Here is a 19,454-nt window from a genome sequence, read left to right as displayed (position 1 = left end):
CTTGTGTGGTGTGATCGGCGTTTATATCAAAATCTGTGGATAGCCTGGTCTTTTCGTTCTGTATTCATAATAGAGGTTCTCTTTGTCTATACTTCTGTAAACCTGGTAAATGCTTGATACATCCGTTGTATGTAACATACATGGCAAAGTGTATCATGATACTTTTAATGATTGTCCAGATAACTGAATTAGTATTATTTGCCACATGGAAATTTCTGTGTATATGCTATATATATATATATATATATATATATATATATATATATATATATATATATATATATATATATATATATGATATATATGAATAATTATCACGTCACCGTGATTCATATGAATCATTCGAGCTACAAATATCCTTTAATATCTAATTCGCTCTACCTCGGAATTGATATATTTTCATATATGTAAACCGAAGGGGAATATTTTAGTTGATAATAATTTCGTTCCCTCATGGGATCGAATCACTGTCCAGCGGACAGGCACGAAATCAGGACGACATTGACGTTACCGATTCGGCTAACAGTGAGGCTATAAGTTTAAACCGATTCTGACCTTACAAATCACCATCAAACTCGGTTTTTTCATAATTAGAATCGATATGCAACCCCCTCTACCATGTTAGCCGATTTGAACGTTTGACGAACGTAGCCATGTTTTATGAATAATTATCACATCACCGTGATTCATATAATCATTCGAGCTACAAATGTTTCCTTTAATATCTACAATTCGCTCTACCTCGGAATTGATATATTTTCATATATTTAAACTGAAAGGCAATGTTTAGTTGCATAAAAATTTTGTCCCCCCTCATAGATCGAACCCAACCGTCCAGAGGACAGGCATGAAATCAGGGACAACATTGACGTACCAATTTGGCTAACAAGTGAGGCTAAGTTTAAACCAATCCTGACCTTACAATCACAGTCGAACTCATTTTTTTTTTTTTGCAATTAGAATCGCTATATGACCCCCTCTACCATGTTAGCCAATTCGAACGTTTGATAAACGTAACATGTTATGAATAATTATCACATCACCGTGATTCATTTAAATCATTTGAGCTACAAATGTCCTTTAATATCTAATTCGCTCTACATTGGAATTGATATATTTTCATATATGGAACTGAGGGATTTTTTAGTTGATAATAATATCGTCCCCTCATGGGATCGAACCACTGTCCAGCGGACAGGCACGAAATCAGGACGACATTGACATTACCGATTCGGCTAACAGTAAGGCTATAAGTTTAAACCGATTCTGACCTTACAAATCACCATCCATTCAAACCTCGGTTTTTTCGTAATTAGAATCGATATGAAACCCCCTCTACCATGTAGCCAATTCGAACGGTTGACGAACGTTAGCCATGTTATGAATAAATTATCCACATCACCGTGATTCATATAAATCATTTGAGCTACAAATGTCTTTTAATATCTAATTTGCTGCTCTACCTCGGATTAATATATTTTCATATATGTAAACCGAAAAACCAAGGGGAATTTTTAGTTGATAAATAATTTCGTACCCTTCATGGGATCGAACCAACCACCGTCCAGCGGACAGGCACAAAATCAGGACGACATTGACCTTACCAATTCAGCTAACAGTGAGGCTATAAGTTAATTTAAACCAATTCTAACCTTACAAAGCATCGTGTGAACTCGGTTTTTTCGTAATTAGAATCGATATGACCCCCTCTACCATGTTAGCCAATTGGAAACGTTTTGACAAACGTATCCATGTTATGAATAATTATCACATCACCGTGATTCATAGAAATCATTCGAGCTACAAGTGTCCTTTAATATCTAATTCGCTCTACCTCGGAGTTGCTATTTTTTCTATATTTTCTTATATGTAAAAACGACGGGGAATTTTTAGTTGATAATAATTTCGTCACCTCCATTCTCTCTAAACCCTTTCTTTATTCATATTGGTTGCTTTGGCATTAACCCTCTTACGCCGGAGCCCTAAAAATCAAAACCTCTCCCGTATGCCGGGCCTGGTTTGGAGTGAGCGCGGAAGTGGAAAAAATAATTTTTTCAAAAAATTACAGCGCGCGTACTTTTGAAGATTAAGAGTTCATTTTGGCTCCTTTTTTTGTCCATTGCCTGAAGTTTATAATGCACCATCAGAAATGAAAAATAATATCATTATCATAGTAAATAATGCGATATATGATAGCGAAAAAAAAAAAATTCATACATAATTGTATTCAAATCACGCTGTGCAGACAAAAACGGTCAAGCTAACCAGTTACTTTTTTTTGCGTTGTATTGTACACTAAATTGCGATCATTTGATTATATAATACATTGTAAAACAATAAAAGCAACACCGGAAAAATATTATCACAAAATGATGTACGAATTCGTAACGAGCGGACGTATGTTATTTCAAAAATTCACCGTAATTCTAAATAATGTTCTAGAGACTTCAATTTGTTTCTTTCAAAATTAAGACAAATGATTGAATATTTTACGATACTGTAAGAGTTTTAGATTAGAATTGCAGATTTCGACCATTCGGACGAGTTAAATTTGAAACCGAATGTCGAAATTTTAATATATATATTTTTTTATATGGACATATTTCGAAGATGGAAAAAAGCTACAACCTTCAATTATTTTTTTATTGTATTCTTCTGAACTTGCGCATAATTTTGATATATGGAAACTCTATAAAAAGCAAATATGAAAAGGAGCAAATATTAGGATAATGCCATGTACGTATTTCGGAGACTTGCGGCCGCGAATCGGCGCGCGGCAGTGAAGGTAAAATATATTTTTCAAAAATTCACCATAAATCACAATATTGTTTTAGAGACTTCAAATTTGTTTCAAAATGAAAATGAAGAAAAATGACAGAATATTACTAGGCCGTAAGAGTTTTAGCTTACAATTGCGTTTTTTCAACTATTTCGGTAGAGTCAAATTTGACCGAACGTGGTTTTTTTTCTATTTATCGTGATTTATATGCAAATATTTTCGAAAAAAGAGAACAAAAGATACAACCTTCAATCATTTTTTAGTTGTATTCTACATGAAATTACGCACATTTTCATATATAAAACTTTATGTAACCGCTAATTTTAAATGGTGCAAACATTTCGACAATCGCACAAAAAAAATTCTGATTTTTTCGGAAGTTACCGCGCGAACGTAATGTTTTTTTTTTTTTCATAAATTCACCATAAATCGAAATATTGTGCTAGAGACTTCCAAGTCGTTGCAAATGAAGGTAAATGATTGAATATTTACTAGAATATAAGAGTTTTAGCTTACAATTGCGTTTTTCGACCATTTCGGTAGAGTCAAAGTTGACCGAAAGTTGAATTTTGCACTTAACGTTATTTATATGAAAATATTTCAAAACTGATAAAGCTACAACCATGGGTTGTTTTTTGTTGTATGTGCAGGAAATTGCGCACATTTCCATATATAAAACTTTATGTAACGGCAAATTTAAAAGGGTGCAAACATGAGGACAATCGTACGAAAAAATTTATCGGAAGAGTTATCGCACGAACGTAAGGAAAAAGTTTTTCATAAATTCACCATAAATCGAAATATTGTGCTAGAGACGTCCAATTGTTGCAAAATGAAGGCAAATGATTGAATATTACTATAATGTAAGAGTTTTAGCTTACAATTGCGTTTCTCGACCATTTCTGTAGAGTCAAAGTTGACCGAAGGTTGAAATTTTTGCACTTATCGTTATTTATATGAAAATATTTCAAAACTGATAAAAGCTACAATCATGAGTATTTTTTAGTTGTATTGTGCATGAAATTGCGCACATTTTCATATATAATACGTTCATGTAAAGGATAATTTAAAATGGTGCAATAATTATGTCAAAGTGACGACAATAATTTCCGAGATGTGTCACTGATACTTTTTAGTGCGATAAGAAAGAAATTCGCGCTTGCGCGCCTGCGTAGCGATTGTAAACAAAACAATGCCTTGATCCGTGAACTCCCAGCATCCCCCAAGGCGCGTGATACAAAAGTTTTCGGCTGGTAGGCCTATAAGTATTTTTCCGCGAATTTTTAAAAAAAACTTTTTTGAGCCGACGTATGATACGTCCAATCGGCATACGGGAGACATTTTGACTCGACGTTTAATACGTCCAATCGGCGTAAGAGGGTTAAATCTCCAGAGGTGTCCTGAATGGGGAGGAGCCTCTATATGCCGAGATTTTAAAAGGAACTTTCTCAGATTTCTCACACACGTCTCATAACTCAGACGCCTCTCACCTGCAGAGCTCCCCTTCCCCCCGGCCCTTTTTGCTTACCTGCTTCCTCTGGGGATCCCACACGCATTTTTATACCTTCCATAGTGTACAGAAATATCAGCAGATGAGAAGACAACAGGACCAAGGATTTCCAGGTACTATGAGAGTAATTTCAAGTGCAGTCAGTTAATATTTTTTACCTCTTGTCTGTATTTCGTTTCGTTCTTCCAAGGCGACTTTCCCTTCTTGGTTCAGCTTCTAACTCCCCAATTTTGGTTCAATACTTTGATTAATTCACCTTGTGATGCTAGTGATGATATTAAAAATCTTTCTAGTTAATCACACAACGCAGTATTCCTTTCTGTATAATCTCCCAGTCATTTTATACCCCTTTGAGTGAGCTTTAATGCAATGCTAAGAGAAAGTAATGTGTAGTTTTCCCATGCATCCCTCGCCTTAGTACTGATGCTAGAATGCAATTTCTTGCAGACAGATACCGTGTCTGATTGTGAGAAAAATATTGGGAACACTTGGAAAAAACACTTGTATTTAAATAACCCGCTTTGCACAAATTCATATCTCTGGGCTGGGTCATTTCCAGGCCACGTGTTTCCATTAATTTCTGGACCTGCACATAATCTAAATGTAAATATAGTTCATTTAAACTAAAGGCCAGAGTTTTATGTAATTCCTTCATTCAGCCGTAGATTTTTGTTTGTGATAACTCTCGTCCCTCCAGTCAAGGCCATTTCAGGAATGACAGGAGTCACATAAATACATTTTCAAGGATAGAATGGGCAGTTCAATATATATATATATATATATATATATATATATATATATATATATATATATATATATATATATACATATATATATATATATATATAATATATATATATATATATATATATATATATATATATATATATATATATATATAGTGTGGTAACATCCACAGAGCTTTCCTGAAAACATTTACTAATGGCTGTTTTATGTGCGTGTAAGTGTGTGTGTGTCTGTGTGTCTGTGTGTATGTGGGCTTTCCCGTTTACTGAATTAGCCATTAGTTAATGTTTTCAGCAAAGTTTTGTGGATGTTACCAAACTTATACCATATAATCCTATGTTTGAATTCACAGGTTATGGGTTTTCTCTGAACATGTCCAAATATTTCCAATCTCACTAAGGAATTAAATAAGGATTATTTTCTCTGATGGAGGACTGGTTGGTTGTATAAACATTTCCAGGAGGCATATGTGTTCGAGTACTATGTACTTCAGTGTAGCCTCTAAAAACGTTTTTTTTTTTAACCCCCCCAAAAAAAAGGCGCATACATTCATATATATATATATATATATATATATATATATATATATATATATATATATATATATATATATATAGATATATATATATATATAATATATAAATATATATATATATAACTACTATCATATATATAATATATATATATATATAATGTTTAAAATCTACGATCAAAAATATAAGAAGGAAATTACTTAGAGTTTCTTCTGGCCATAACACAATATCAGACCAAGAAAAAACTCTGGCATTATATTAGACTGTCCATCTTTATTTTTGTTGAGCTACTGTAAGCTCACACACAAACACACAGACACACATACACACACACACACACATACATATATATATACTATATATATATATATATATATATATATATATATATATATATATATATATATATATATATATATATATATATATATATATACATATACTATATATATATATATATATATCTATATATATATATATATATATATATATATATATATATATATATATATATATATATATATATATATATATATATATATATATATATATATATATATATATATATATATAGATATATATATATGTATATGTATATGTATATATATATATATATATATATATATATATATATATATATATATATATATATATATATATATATATATATATATATATATATATATATATATATATATATATATATATATATATATATATATATATATATTATATATATATATATGTGTGTGTGTGTGTGTGTGTGTTTGTGTGTGTACAGATTAATATAATGCCAGATTTTTTTCTTGGTCTGATATTGTGTTATGGCCGGAGGAAACTCTTAGCAATTTCCAAAAATTATTCCTTCTTATAATTCGAATCGTAGATTTTTAACATTATATAATATATATATATATATATAGTATATATATATATATATATATATTTTATATATATATATATATATATATATATATATATATATATATATATATATATATATATATATATATATAACATTAATGTATGCGCCTTGGTAAAAAAAAAAAAAAGAAACGCTTTTACAGGCTACACTGAAGTACATATTACTCGAATACGTATGCCTCCTGGAAGAGAAACCCATAACCTGTGAATTCAAACATGGGATCATATATGGTATAAGTTTGGTAACATCCACAAAACCTTGCTGAAAACATTAACTAATGGCTAATTCAGTAAACGGGAAAGCCCGCATACACACAGACACACACACACACACTTGCACGCACATGAACAGTCATTAGTAATGTTTTCAGGAAAACAAAAACTTTGTGGATTGTTACCACACTCATAACATACATAATCCCATATTTGAATTCACAGATCAAACTATGCACTATGGGTTTCTCGGAACATGGTGAAGGGACTGATTGTACACGAACTTCGAGGCATACATGTTCGAATTATATGTACTTCAGTATAGCCTGTAATAACCATTTTTTTTTAAATACCGAGGCTCTTATATTGATGTTGTATGATTATACATGGTGCACATATGAAGTATACTTAGTGATGTGTAACAAGACGCAATTCTATCTTCATCTGTTCAAGCACAGCAAAGTGCAGATGAAAGTCCTTTTGTCTGACGCCTCAAACATATATTTTTTTTACCTCAGTTCAAAAGACTTCTGAGGGAAGAGTGGACAAAGGGACGAGCTCTTTCCTGAAGACTGCTCATTAGTTATTGTTACTAACATAATATTCCAGTACTTTTAATCTGTACAATCTCTGAAGAGGTTTCACATCTTTCGTAGCATAACTCGTTAAAACAGACTGGGTTTTTTTATAACATTCACTTTATTCTTACATGAAACATCTAAATTACACCAAATCCTAGCCGCTAATCTACTGCATCTTTTGCCGCTCAACTATCCTCCTTAATCATATTTTTTTAATGATAATTCAAATCCCATTTGCAAGTTTTGTTAAATTGTCAGCACATAATCTCTCGGATAAATCTTAGAGCCTTAATCTTTATTTTGCTATTATTATTTAAAATTTTTGTTCCTTATACTGTCGATCTTCGTTACTCAGTACGACACTTTTAAAATTAAGTCCATAGTGTTTGTGAGTAATTCCCTCTCAGAAATAAGACTAATGCTCTTGAAGGGTCATGATGCTGTACTGACCAAATACCTTCTTTGCATCTCGACTTGACATAAAAAAAGTACATGCAGAATTTAATCAAAACGTCTGCTGATTCCTGGTAGTGAATCCTGCACACTGTTTATACTGTACAGAAAATGACCTTTGTGTATTGACATTTTTGAAATATAGCATATATATCTTTATTTTCGTTTGCGAAACAAGGCTCTATTTGACCATAGATTTTAGCACATTTCAATGTGTTTGGCGTATTGAATTTAGGATAAATTTCTGTTTGATTATTTTGTTTCCACTTATAACTGAGAGTATATGAACATGTTTAATTTGTGTCCTTTTTATTAGATCCCTGTTGTTAGTATATAAGCAGCACTAAGTATGATTATTAATTATGAAGACCACTTCACGTAAATTAGGAATATAACATTTACAACTTATGGGTGAGTGGAAAATCTTACACGCATACCGAGGAAGGTGGAGGCCGCAGCACGACTTTTTTTAACTAACTTTGTTAGCAAGGTTTTAATTTTCTGTTTTCCGTCCTGTACCATACTTCGAATAATAATTATGTTACTCAGTTATGGAGCTTTTTCTTCAACTATTTTGTGTCTGTTAGGTTAACAATTCAATCTGTCACATGAAAAACTTGTTATCCTTAACAATTGAATCTGTCACATCAGAAATTTCCTATAGTTAATAACTGAAACGATTACATGACAAACTTGTTATTCTTAACTACTGAACCTGTTATATGAGAAACTTGCTACTCTCAATTGTTGAATTTGTCACATAAGAAACTTGCTATTCTTAACAACTAAACCTGTCACATAAGAAAGTTGTTATCCTTAATAACTGAATCTGTAACATGAGAAACTGAATATCCTGTCACATGAGAAACTTTCTATCCATAACAACTGAAACTGTCATATGAGAAAATTGCTATTATTAACAACTGAGTCTGCCACATGAGAAAATTCCCATCCTTAATTATTGAATCTGTCACATGAGAAACTTTCCATCTTTAATAATTGATTCTGTCCCATGAGAAACTTCCTATCCTTAGTAATTGAATCTGTCACATGAGAAAGTTACTAACCTTAAGAACTGAATCTGTCACATTAGAAACTTGCCCACCTAAATAATTAAATCTGTCTTATGAGAAACTTGCTATCCTGTCAAATAAGAAACTTTCTATCCTTAATAACTGAATCTGTCACATGTGAAATTTGTTATTTTTGATAATTGAAACTGTAACATGAGAAACTTTATATCCTTAACAATTGAACCTATCGCATGAGAAAGTTGTTATCTGTAATAATTGAATCTGTCACATGAGAAAGTTATCTGTAATAACTGAATCTGTCACATGAGAAAGGTATACTTAATAATTCAAAATGTCACATGAGAAACTTGTTATCCTTAACAATTGAATCTGTCAGATGAGAAAATTCCCATCATTGATTATTGAATCTGTCACATGAGACACTTGCTATTGTTGATAATTGAATCTGTCACATGAGAAACTTGTTATCCTTAATAATAGAATCTGTCACATGAGAAACTTGCTATTCTTGATAATTGAATCTGTCACATGAGAAACTTGTTATCCTTAATAATAGAATCTGTCGCATGAGAAACTTGCTTTCTTAATAGCTAAATCTTTCACATGACAAACTTGCTATTCTTAACAACTGAATCTTTCACATGAGAAACTTGCTATTCTTAACACTTGGATCTGTCACATGAGAAACTTGCTAACCTTAATGCTAAATCTTTCATGAGAAACCTGCTAATCTTACTAATTGAATGTGTCACATGAGAAACTTGCTAACCTTAATAATTGAATCTATCACATGAGAAACTTGCTATTCGTAATAAATGAATCTGTCACATGAGAAACTTGGTAACCTTAATGACTGAATCTGTCACATGAGAGACCTGTTAACCTTACTAATTGAATGTGTCACATTAGAAACGTGTTAACTTTTATAACTGAATCTGTCACATGAGAAACTTGGTAACCTTAATAACTGAATCTGTCTCATGGGAAAATTGCTGATTTTTGTAACACCTGAGTTAACTGCATTTGCAAATTAACGATGTGATATTACATCTGTTTTAAAATTAAGCCAAATCTTTATAATTTGTGCCTGTGTAACAATTCATAAAAAAGTATATAAAGTTTTGAGATACTTGCTCAATAATGTAGTGGCATGCATTTTTTTATGAGTTTTAACTGATTTTCATTTAATACAATTCCCCAAGATATTGCTTTCATTGATGCTTCATGTTGTTTTATAATGTTGTATGGTGATAAGGAAAGAAATCCCTTCAAATGACCCGCCCGCCCGAAATTTTTTTTTTTTTTTTTTTTTTTTTTTTGTCCTTTTCAAAGTATTACTCAAACTTTTAAGTTGATAATTATGTTAGTAATTCTGAAAAGACTGATGATAATGATTAGTGATGACGATTTTGGTGATTAATTCAAAGAACATACCAAAAGAAATAATATAACTACACATTTAAAATCAAAAAATAAACATGTCAATATTAATACAGACAATCCTGTGAATAATGATTAATGGGGAAGATGATAATTAGATTAATGGCAAACGATACATTTAAAAATTAATAATATTACGTATTTTCCACAAATTTAGTGAAACATAAAAAAAAAACATGGAGCGTATTAACTTAATAATGCTAACTTACCTGTCAAAAATTACCTATTATATGAATCATGGTAATTAATGCAAAAATTTACAAAAAACCTCCAAAAACTTCTATGAAATATTACTACTGCCACAACCAGTTAATTAACACCAATAAACATGAAGCCTATTCATAATAATAGAAGCAAACTTGTGACTAATGATTGGTGATATAGATAACGTTGATTGATGAATAAATAATCATTAATGTGCGAAAAGGCACGGCAAAAGTTGGATAATGGCGAAAAATAGTTGTACTCACCAAATTTGAGAATTTCTTGACTTGACCATTCTTTGCGTAGTGCGGTCGACTGCAATGCTCCGCAGACAGGCAATGTCCATCCACAAAGAAAAGGAGGCGTCAGAGAGTTTGGAAGCCTTCGCGGCATTAGAAGCCACATTTTTTTCACTCTGTGCCTCGTGTTCTTTTGCAAGTTGAGAATCATCTATTCCAGCTCACACTCATCAACAAAGTGAAAACCGATATCATAATGATGACAGAAAAGTTGCTGTGATATCTTAACTACTCCAAGGCGATATAAGGCTGGCTGTCATCCAACCAATGATGGCGCTTTCATGCCTTGTCTTAGTGGCTGAGGTGAAATCCAAAAATTGCCATATCAAGGTATGTTCTCAGGTGAAATGCGCGAGGGAAAAATGGTACAAGTTGTGTATGTTTATTTGATGACCTGCTATTGCCATAAAGTTTGGATTTGTGCCACTCAAGTCCATTGTTTTGGTACTAACCTCATACAACTTTTCCACAACAATATGGGGTCCTCACAGTGGTTCTTGCATACATAGAGAGGAAGGCAGCAGCTTTGCAGAATTTTATTTACCTGCTCTTAAAAGTGACAGACCCGCTCAGTGTCAACTTCTTGCTCTCTTCGGCCTTAGAGATATGACATCTATATATAGCCCCTGTGATCAATATGCTTTGAAGATTTAATGAATCTTCTCATCCTCCAGTGTGGAAAACTACTCGTCCTTGGTGGAACGGTTCCCTTGGTACCAGCCTTTTTCGATTTTGGCAACATTACCAGCACATACATCTGGTCTACTAACCAGTCTCCCTTTTCTTCTGCTGAACTACAGCAGGTTTGGTTGGCACTTACAACGCTGGCTTCAAAACTAGCTGGTGGCCGGTGCTCACACTTGCCGCACGGCACTGGGATGAATCAATCACAATAGGTAAAAATAATAATGATTTCCCTGTTAACTTCCCCCCCCCTTTTTTTTTTCTTTAACATCACTGCTTTCCTCTGTACCCTCACCTATTATGAGAATGTCTTGCTCTAAAACAGCACGACACCAATAGCCATTACAAAAAAATGGCACATTATCATCCCACTCTCCATCATCTGAGAACACAAGACTTCAGCCATAATAATTGCTTTGCCGTTACCAACGAAGCCACCCACATTATCCGGGACGGCTCGGTCACATCGAAAACTTTCATAGACTACGTTGTCTGAACCACTTATAGTTATAAAATGGTAGTTCCATGATTGATAATACCGACGATAATCACGAGGAAGTTATTCAATTAAACAGCAATCACGTATGATCACCGAATACTATTACTGTTTAACCAGAAGTCTTGTTGGACTTGGTCCTGACGTTTTATGAACAATAGCGCTGATTCGCTGGCCTGCCGCTAGGTGTTTAATGTTAGTTCCTTTGACTGCGATTCTTGTAGCGGCCCTCCAGAAAGTTCGTGCATTGCTGGATGGCCTGTGTAATATATTTCTAGATGGCAGAAATATCTCACAATTTCTTAAAAAAAAAAAATGCAGGCTTTTGGATTACGTTACTCTTACACGTGGAAATTCCACGTAGCGAGCAGCGATTCCCCCGATCAGTCCAAAGTAAGGTACTTCATGGAGCAAGCTTTAGAAGAACCATGAAACCAGTTCACGCGATCAAAGCCAATGTGGATATGGACAAAACTGTGTACCAAGATATTGTAACTCAGTTCGCTGTATATATAAATATTATAATTATATAAACGCACCTGCTTCAGTTACAAGTGTCTTTGGAATTGCTGCCGTCAGCTGCATCACTCTATAGAGGCTTCTTGAATACGATGGCTTTTTTTTCGGAGTTCGGCAAGATTCAATACCCCAGTATATTTTGTTTTTCTGTAAAGGACACTTCCGCCTCAATTGTCTGCGTAAGCCTGCAATTGCCACCTGCAATGCCCACTGCTTCTACAGTAGAGACAAAAACGTGCAGCAATCTCAGAGTTCAAGCCTTGACCAAACGAAAACGAACGCATACGTTTTCTTTGCCAATTTCGTCCAGCAAAGTGAAACTGAATCTGGACCCTCTCGACGAAGCGGAGCTATATCAGAGAGGGAAATGCTTATTGCTATGTGAAGTGGCGCCTATATAGTATCGGATTCACAAAGGCTCTGGGGTTCAGTCGAAAAACGCTTTGCACCAAGAGGTACTTTTGACCATACCGGAAGCGACGTATTGTAGTTTGAAGATGATATCCCTTTTCTCACATGAATTTAGTTGTAAGTTCGATTCCATAGATAATCTGTTGAGAGTAATTTCCATTTTTTTTTTTTTTTTTTTTTTTTTTTTGCCAACTCCAAAATTCAGGACCCGTGCCTCCTCCCCCCGCCCCCATTTTTTTTTTTTTTTTTTTTTTTTTGACCTCTCGTGAAATTTATACCTTAGTTTATCTAGCCCTCTTAAGGCCGGAGCCCTAAAAATCAAAACGTCTCCCGTATGCCGGGCCTGGTTTGGAGTGAGCGCGGAAGTGGAAAAAAATAATTTTTTCAAAAAATTACAGCGCGCGTACTTTTGAAGATTAAGAGTTCATTTTGGCTCCTTTTTTTGTCATTGCCTGAAGTTTAGAATGCAACCATTCAGAAATGAAAAATAATATCATTATCATATGTAAATAATGCGATATATGGTAGCGAAAAAAAAAAAATTCATACATAATTGTATTCAAATCACCTTGTGCAGAAAACGGTCAAAGCTAACCAGTTACTTTTTTTTGCGTTGTATTGTAAACTAAATTGCGATCATTTTGATATATAATACATTGTAAAACAATAAAGTAACACCGGAAAAATATTATCACAAAATGATGTACGAATTCGTAAAACGCGCGGACGCAAAAAAATATTTTTTTTCAAAATTCACCGTAATTCTAAATAATGTTCTAGAGACTTCCAATTTGTTTCAAATTAAGACAAATGATGAATATTACGATACTGTAAGAGTTTTAGATTAGAATTGCAGATTTCGACCATTTCGGACGAGTTAAATTTGACCGAATGTCGAAATTTTAATATATATATTTTTTCATATGCACATATTTCGAAGATGGAAAAAGCTACAACCTTTAATTATTTTTATTGTATTCTTCATGAATTTGCGCACATTTTGATATATGAAACTCTATAAAAAGGCTAATATGAAAAGGAGCAAATATTAGGATAATGCCATGTACGTATTTCGGAGACTTGCGGCCGCGAATCGGCGCGCGGAGTGAAGGTAAATATATTTTTCAAAAATTCACCATAAATCACAATATTGTTTTAGAGACTTCAAATTTGTTTCAAAATGAAGAAACATGACGGAATATTACTAGGCCGTAAGAGTTTTAGCTTACAATTGCGTTTTTCAACTATTTCGGTAGAGTCAAATTTGACCGAACGTGGTTTTTTTTCTATTTATCGTGATTTATATGCAAATATTTCGAAAAAAGAGAAAAGCTACAACCTTCAATCATTTTTAGTTGTATTCTACATGAAATTGCGCACATTTTCATATATATAACTTTATGAAACAGCTAATTTTAAATGGTGCAAACATTTCGACAATCGCACAAAAAAATTCTGATTTTTTTCGGAAGAGTTACCGCGCGAACGTAATTTTTTTTTTTTTCATAAATTCACCATAAATCAAAATATTGTGCTAGAGACTTCCAAGTCGTTGCAAAATGAAGGTAAATGATTGAATATTACTAGAATATAAGACGTTTAGCTTACAATTGGCGTTTTTTCGGACCATTTCGGTAGAGTCAAAGCTGGACCAGACAAAGTTGAACTTTTTGCACTTAACGTTATTTATATGAAAATATTTCAAAACTGATAAAAGCTACAACCATGGGTTGTTTTTGTTGTATTGTGCATGAAATTGCGCACATTTCCATATATAAAAACTTTATGTAACGGCAAATTTAAAAGGGTGCAAACATTAGGACAATCGCACGAAAAAATTTATCGGAAGAGTTATCGCACGAACGTAAGGAAAAGTTTTTTCATAAATTCACCATAAATCGAAATATTGTGCTAGAGACGTCCAATTTGTTGCAAAATGAAGGCAAATGATTGAATATTACTATAATATAAGATTTTAGCTTACAATTGCGTTTCTCGACCATTTCTGTAGAGTCAAAGTTGACCGAAGGTTGAAATTTTTGCACTTATCGTTATTTATATGAAAATATTTCAAAATTGATAAAAGCTACAATCATGAGTATTTTTTAGTTGTATTGTGCATGAAATTGCGCACATTTTCATATATAATACTTCATGTAAAGGATAATTTAAAATGGTGCAATAATTATGTCAAAGTGACGAAATAATTTCCGAGATGTGTCACTGATACTTTTTAGTGCGATAAGAAAGAAATTCGCGCTTGCGCGCCTGCGTAGCGATTGTAAACAAAACAACGCCTTGATCCGTGAAACTCCCAGCATCCCCCCCCCCAAGGCGCGTGATACAAAAGTTTTCGGCTGGTAGGCCTATAAAGTATTTTTCCGCGAATTTTTTTTAAAAAAAACTTTTTTTGAGCCGACGTATGATACGTCCAATCGGCATACTGGGAGACATTTTGACTCGACGTTTAATACGTCCAATCGGAGTAAGAGGGCTAGCGGGAGAAAAGTTGTCACTTATGGGAAAACACAGAAATAGCGAGCTTTTTTTTTAATGTTTGTTCATCTAGGTAGCTGGATTCCACTCCTCTTCTTGGTGTTGTTTCCATGGAAGAAAATACGAAAACAGCTTCTTAGGCATTACCCTTTCAACACAAACAAGATTAATTTCTATGAGAGTAAGTACTATATTTCGCGTGGCATTTTCCAACACTGCCAAGAGTAGTTAAAAGACTACAACTGCAATTATTCTTTACATCACTATCATTAACTGATTAGAATCCTAACTTGAATGATCACTGTGGAAAAACATTTAGTCCTTAGCCTTTTCAAGCTGAATTATCCTTTCCTTTAAGTTTTGCCTTGAGTTTACGTGTAACCTCCGAGGTTTTCCGTCAAACTTTAGAAGGACCTTGATGGATACATTTTTGGGATTTACTATTTTCCTCTGTGTTATGCTGCTCCTATAATAGCCAGCCCAAGACTTGTGTACTCAGCCAATGAATATCTGGATTTATAATTCCTCACTGATGAGGAACGAGCGACCATTGCAGTGGTTCTCATCACTTTTTGAGTTACAGACTCCCTTGAGAATTTGATGAAAACTACTGCCACCCTCCCTAGAAAAATGCTCATACTCACATAAACAGGACCTTTTGATGTATTGATCATACTTATATTTGAATTCCTCACACGTAAATAATTCAAACAGTCTTTACAAAGCATCCGATTTTTCACTCATGTCCATCTTCTGTAAATTCATCATAAAAGGAAACTGCAACTATTTCCAAGGTTTCATTTCAAAGTGAAGGTTGTTGCTCCTTGTCGCGAATAAGACGATGAAAATGTGGAGTGGCCTTTGACAAGAGGAGAACTCAATCATCCAACCCATTTCTCTTTTACGACATATTTTAGCAAAAAAAGGGGGGGGGAAAATCCTTGTTACGCAGAAATATGGAGTAGCAAGCGAAATCAGAGCACTCATGGTCGCTTTGACAAACGAGAGCAGGCTTGTGTCAAAGAACATTAGAATTCTCTGAGATCGTGTTGATTTTATTTTTTACCATTTCCTTTGTCTTTAGATCAGTGAGATCTTCTTCGGCAAGGTTTGATAGTCTGTCTAAGTCGGCAAGGAAAGAATTCTTGAAACCACGTTTCAAAGGTCACCTGAGCAGAGGTCACCTTTGAAAGGATTCTGCTGTGTATCTAGATGTCTGTACATTTCAGCATTCAGGCAATTCTTCTAACATTTATTAAGAAGTCGGCATAACCAAAACAACAGTAAATGATTTGAGGCAGACAATTAGAAGACGCTTTGCTCGCAATCGGAACATGAAGTTAAGCCTTCCATGCCATCATTTTCAATAACGAATGTGTATGAATATTAAGTGCATAAAAGGGAAGTTTGTTGACAAGAGAGACATTATTTATCCCCCAACTTCAGGTCAAGTATATGAATAGCAGACGGCTTTTAGCAGTATTGACAAAACATTAGAAATAACCTCCTGAAGAAATATTTTAATGATGGCAAGAAAAAATGGTTTTGAATCTAAATCTATCAATAGTAAAAAGATAAGTAGATACTTATACAAATGCCTCGTTTATGCTCAGAGGAAAAATTTATTATATGTTCTCTTTTGATGGAAAAATATAGTTTTCTTAAAATAAATCCAGTGCTGTTTAAATACAGTTGTTACCACAGTTACAAGTATGAGACAACTGATCAGGAGCCAGTTAGAGCTAATTTCGCTGACTAGGCGAAACAGATTATATAATTCCTTTCACTTTATGCGTTGCTGTTTGGAAGAAAGTGAATCCCCTGAATACTGGTCTTTTTTTATATATCTTTTTTATCTGTTTAACTGTTCAAGCTAATTTTGGTAACTCTTACATAAGTTAAAAGTTCTTTACTTTTGTTTTACTTTCTTTTGTTTTTGCAAATCAAGATGATTTCTCTGTAGAAAATGGAGAAAAAGCAATTGGCATTTTGACTCTTAAACTCTCCTAACTAATTGTGTTGCTAAATCCTGTCTTTAAAGCCAAAATCGTCGACAGAAAAAATAGTCAAGGAGAAAAATAGGCTCAAAATTTCACGAGTTCCTTTTTTTTTTTTTTTTAACAGGCGAATATATACTTCCTTTCCTTTGCCTGCGTAACTAGAATTACACCAAAATAAGGCATGGGTTAAGAACACGGAAAAATTATTATTTCCTATGTAAAAATTTGCAGTCTACTTCGAGAAAGTTATAAAAAATTTTTATTGTATTCTGACCATTTTGTTTTACTTTTTCAGTTACTGTGGAGTCTTAAGATACCAATAAAGTGTCTTTTCTTAAAAAAAATTTCATTTCCCACGACCTTAAAATCACCCCGTGGCTTTTTATGTTATTTCTTAAAATGCCTTCGTTGTATACCTTTGTATGATGCCATGGCCTGTACACCTAATTCCTAGGGTTGATTATTTTATTCAGTACTTCCTGATACTTGAATTTGTTAAGTAGTCTGGCTTAGGAATCACAAATCTTATAAAAATGTAATCACCTGAAGTAAAATCCTATTATGATTCCAGCATGGATGCTTAGTATTTTGAACCGCTTATGTTAATTCTACAATTATGAGATGCCTCTGGTTTTCAAAATGGTTCATATCTGCTGAGAAAGGGATTGAGGTAGTAACTGATAAAAAAATATTTCAATCAAATAGTATTTCAAAGACATTGTCTCGACTAAAGGCAGAATGGTAGGTATAAAAATATCCTAAATCTCAAAGTGGAATTATTTTTCTATGGAAAATATTGTTAATAGCAACGTAAAAGTATGTTCTTGGATCACTAAAAATGTACGTTTTAAATAGAAAATAATATTTAATGTCAGTTCGTTGATACTTCAGAGCGACAGAGAAGAATATTTACTGGCTACGCTCTCGAGATTTGTGAGTAATTTTCTGAAATTAAAGAAAGAGTTTCTTGAATGAGAAGGACTAGTCTACCTGTAAAGGAAATAATACTAAGAATGGCTACTTAGATTTCGAAAAAAAAAAAAAATCTTATAATATTTCAAAAGAATATGCACTGGTGAAAGAGAAAAAAAAAAGACTGAGAATGACCTAAATTAATTGGGTATATTAAAATTACCAGATCAATAAGTGAGCAGCCCGAACATTCATGAGTTTTGATACTTTCAGTCTATGATAGTTGAGTGCGTCGATTTGGTAATGAACTTTAGTACGTTATTGTCTTATATAATAAGGCGTTTTTTTAACAGTGAATCATATTCTTTATAGAAAGTGTATTCATCATAAAAAAAGTGTCGTATTTCACAGCTCTTCTTTTATTCATTCATAAAACTTTGCCTTCCACTGAACCTCGCATAAGTTCTCGCAAGAAAATCCGATGCATATAAATGAAAACGCTTCAGACAGCGCCTCAGAAACTTTGTAGCTGTTCCCTTGCACGATGCATATCGGAATTCCCTTTATCAAACCCCGATGAAGCTGAAACAGCGACATCATATCTCAAATTTCTTCCACGATGTGCGTCTTCCAACTTTCAGTCTCCTGGTGGGCCAGGTTTTCTTGCTCTGCAATGGCTCTTTGGTTTCTTTTGTCGAGCAGGATGGCATGGGGGAATGGCATTTCGGGTTTATTATTTTTATATGTGAGAACATCTATTAACATCAAAGTATTCTTTATTGTCATATGACGCTGGATATTCATCGTGTGAAGAATGTAAGGACTTCCGTGTTGAAAAAATGTTAAATAACTTGATATACATCATTTGCTGTGTGGAAACGTATCCTTAGAGACTGACTGAGGATATTGTGTCTGCAAAAGACGTGAGAATTCTCCTATATAAATTGACGTTCGCTGTACATTTGAGTGACCTATAAAGTATGGCAATTTGTAGATCATCAGTTTTGTCAGATACTGAAATATCCTTAACCTTATTTTTTCCTCTGCAACTTTCCGTTCATTGCATAGCAAATCCCTCGTCAGATTACTTTCTAATCAGTGTTTTTTCAAATATCCTTGAATTCATTTTATGGTTGACAGTTCAATATTCAGTATGAAGCACATACTAATTGCAATACATAAAATTCGCATGGTTACGAGCTGCATCCTACTCTGGTGC

The sequence above is a fragment of the Macrobrachium nipponense genome, chromosome 2, assembly GCF_015104395.2.
Source record: "Macrobrachium nipponense isolate FS-2020 chromosome 2, ASM1510439v2, whole genome shotgun sequence".
In the NCBI taxonomy this organism is placed as follows: Eukaryota; Metazoa; Arthropoda; class Malacostraca; order Decapoda; family Palaemonidae; genus Macrobrachium; species Macrobrachium nipponense.
Note: the sequence above shows the minus strand (reverse complement) of the source record.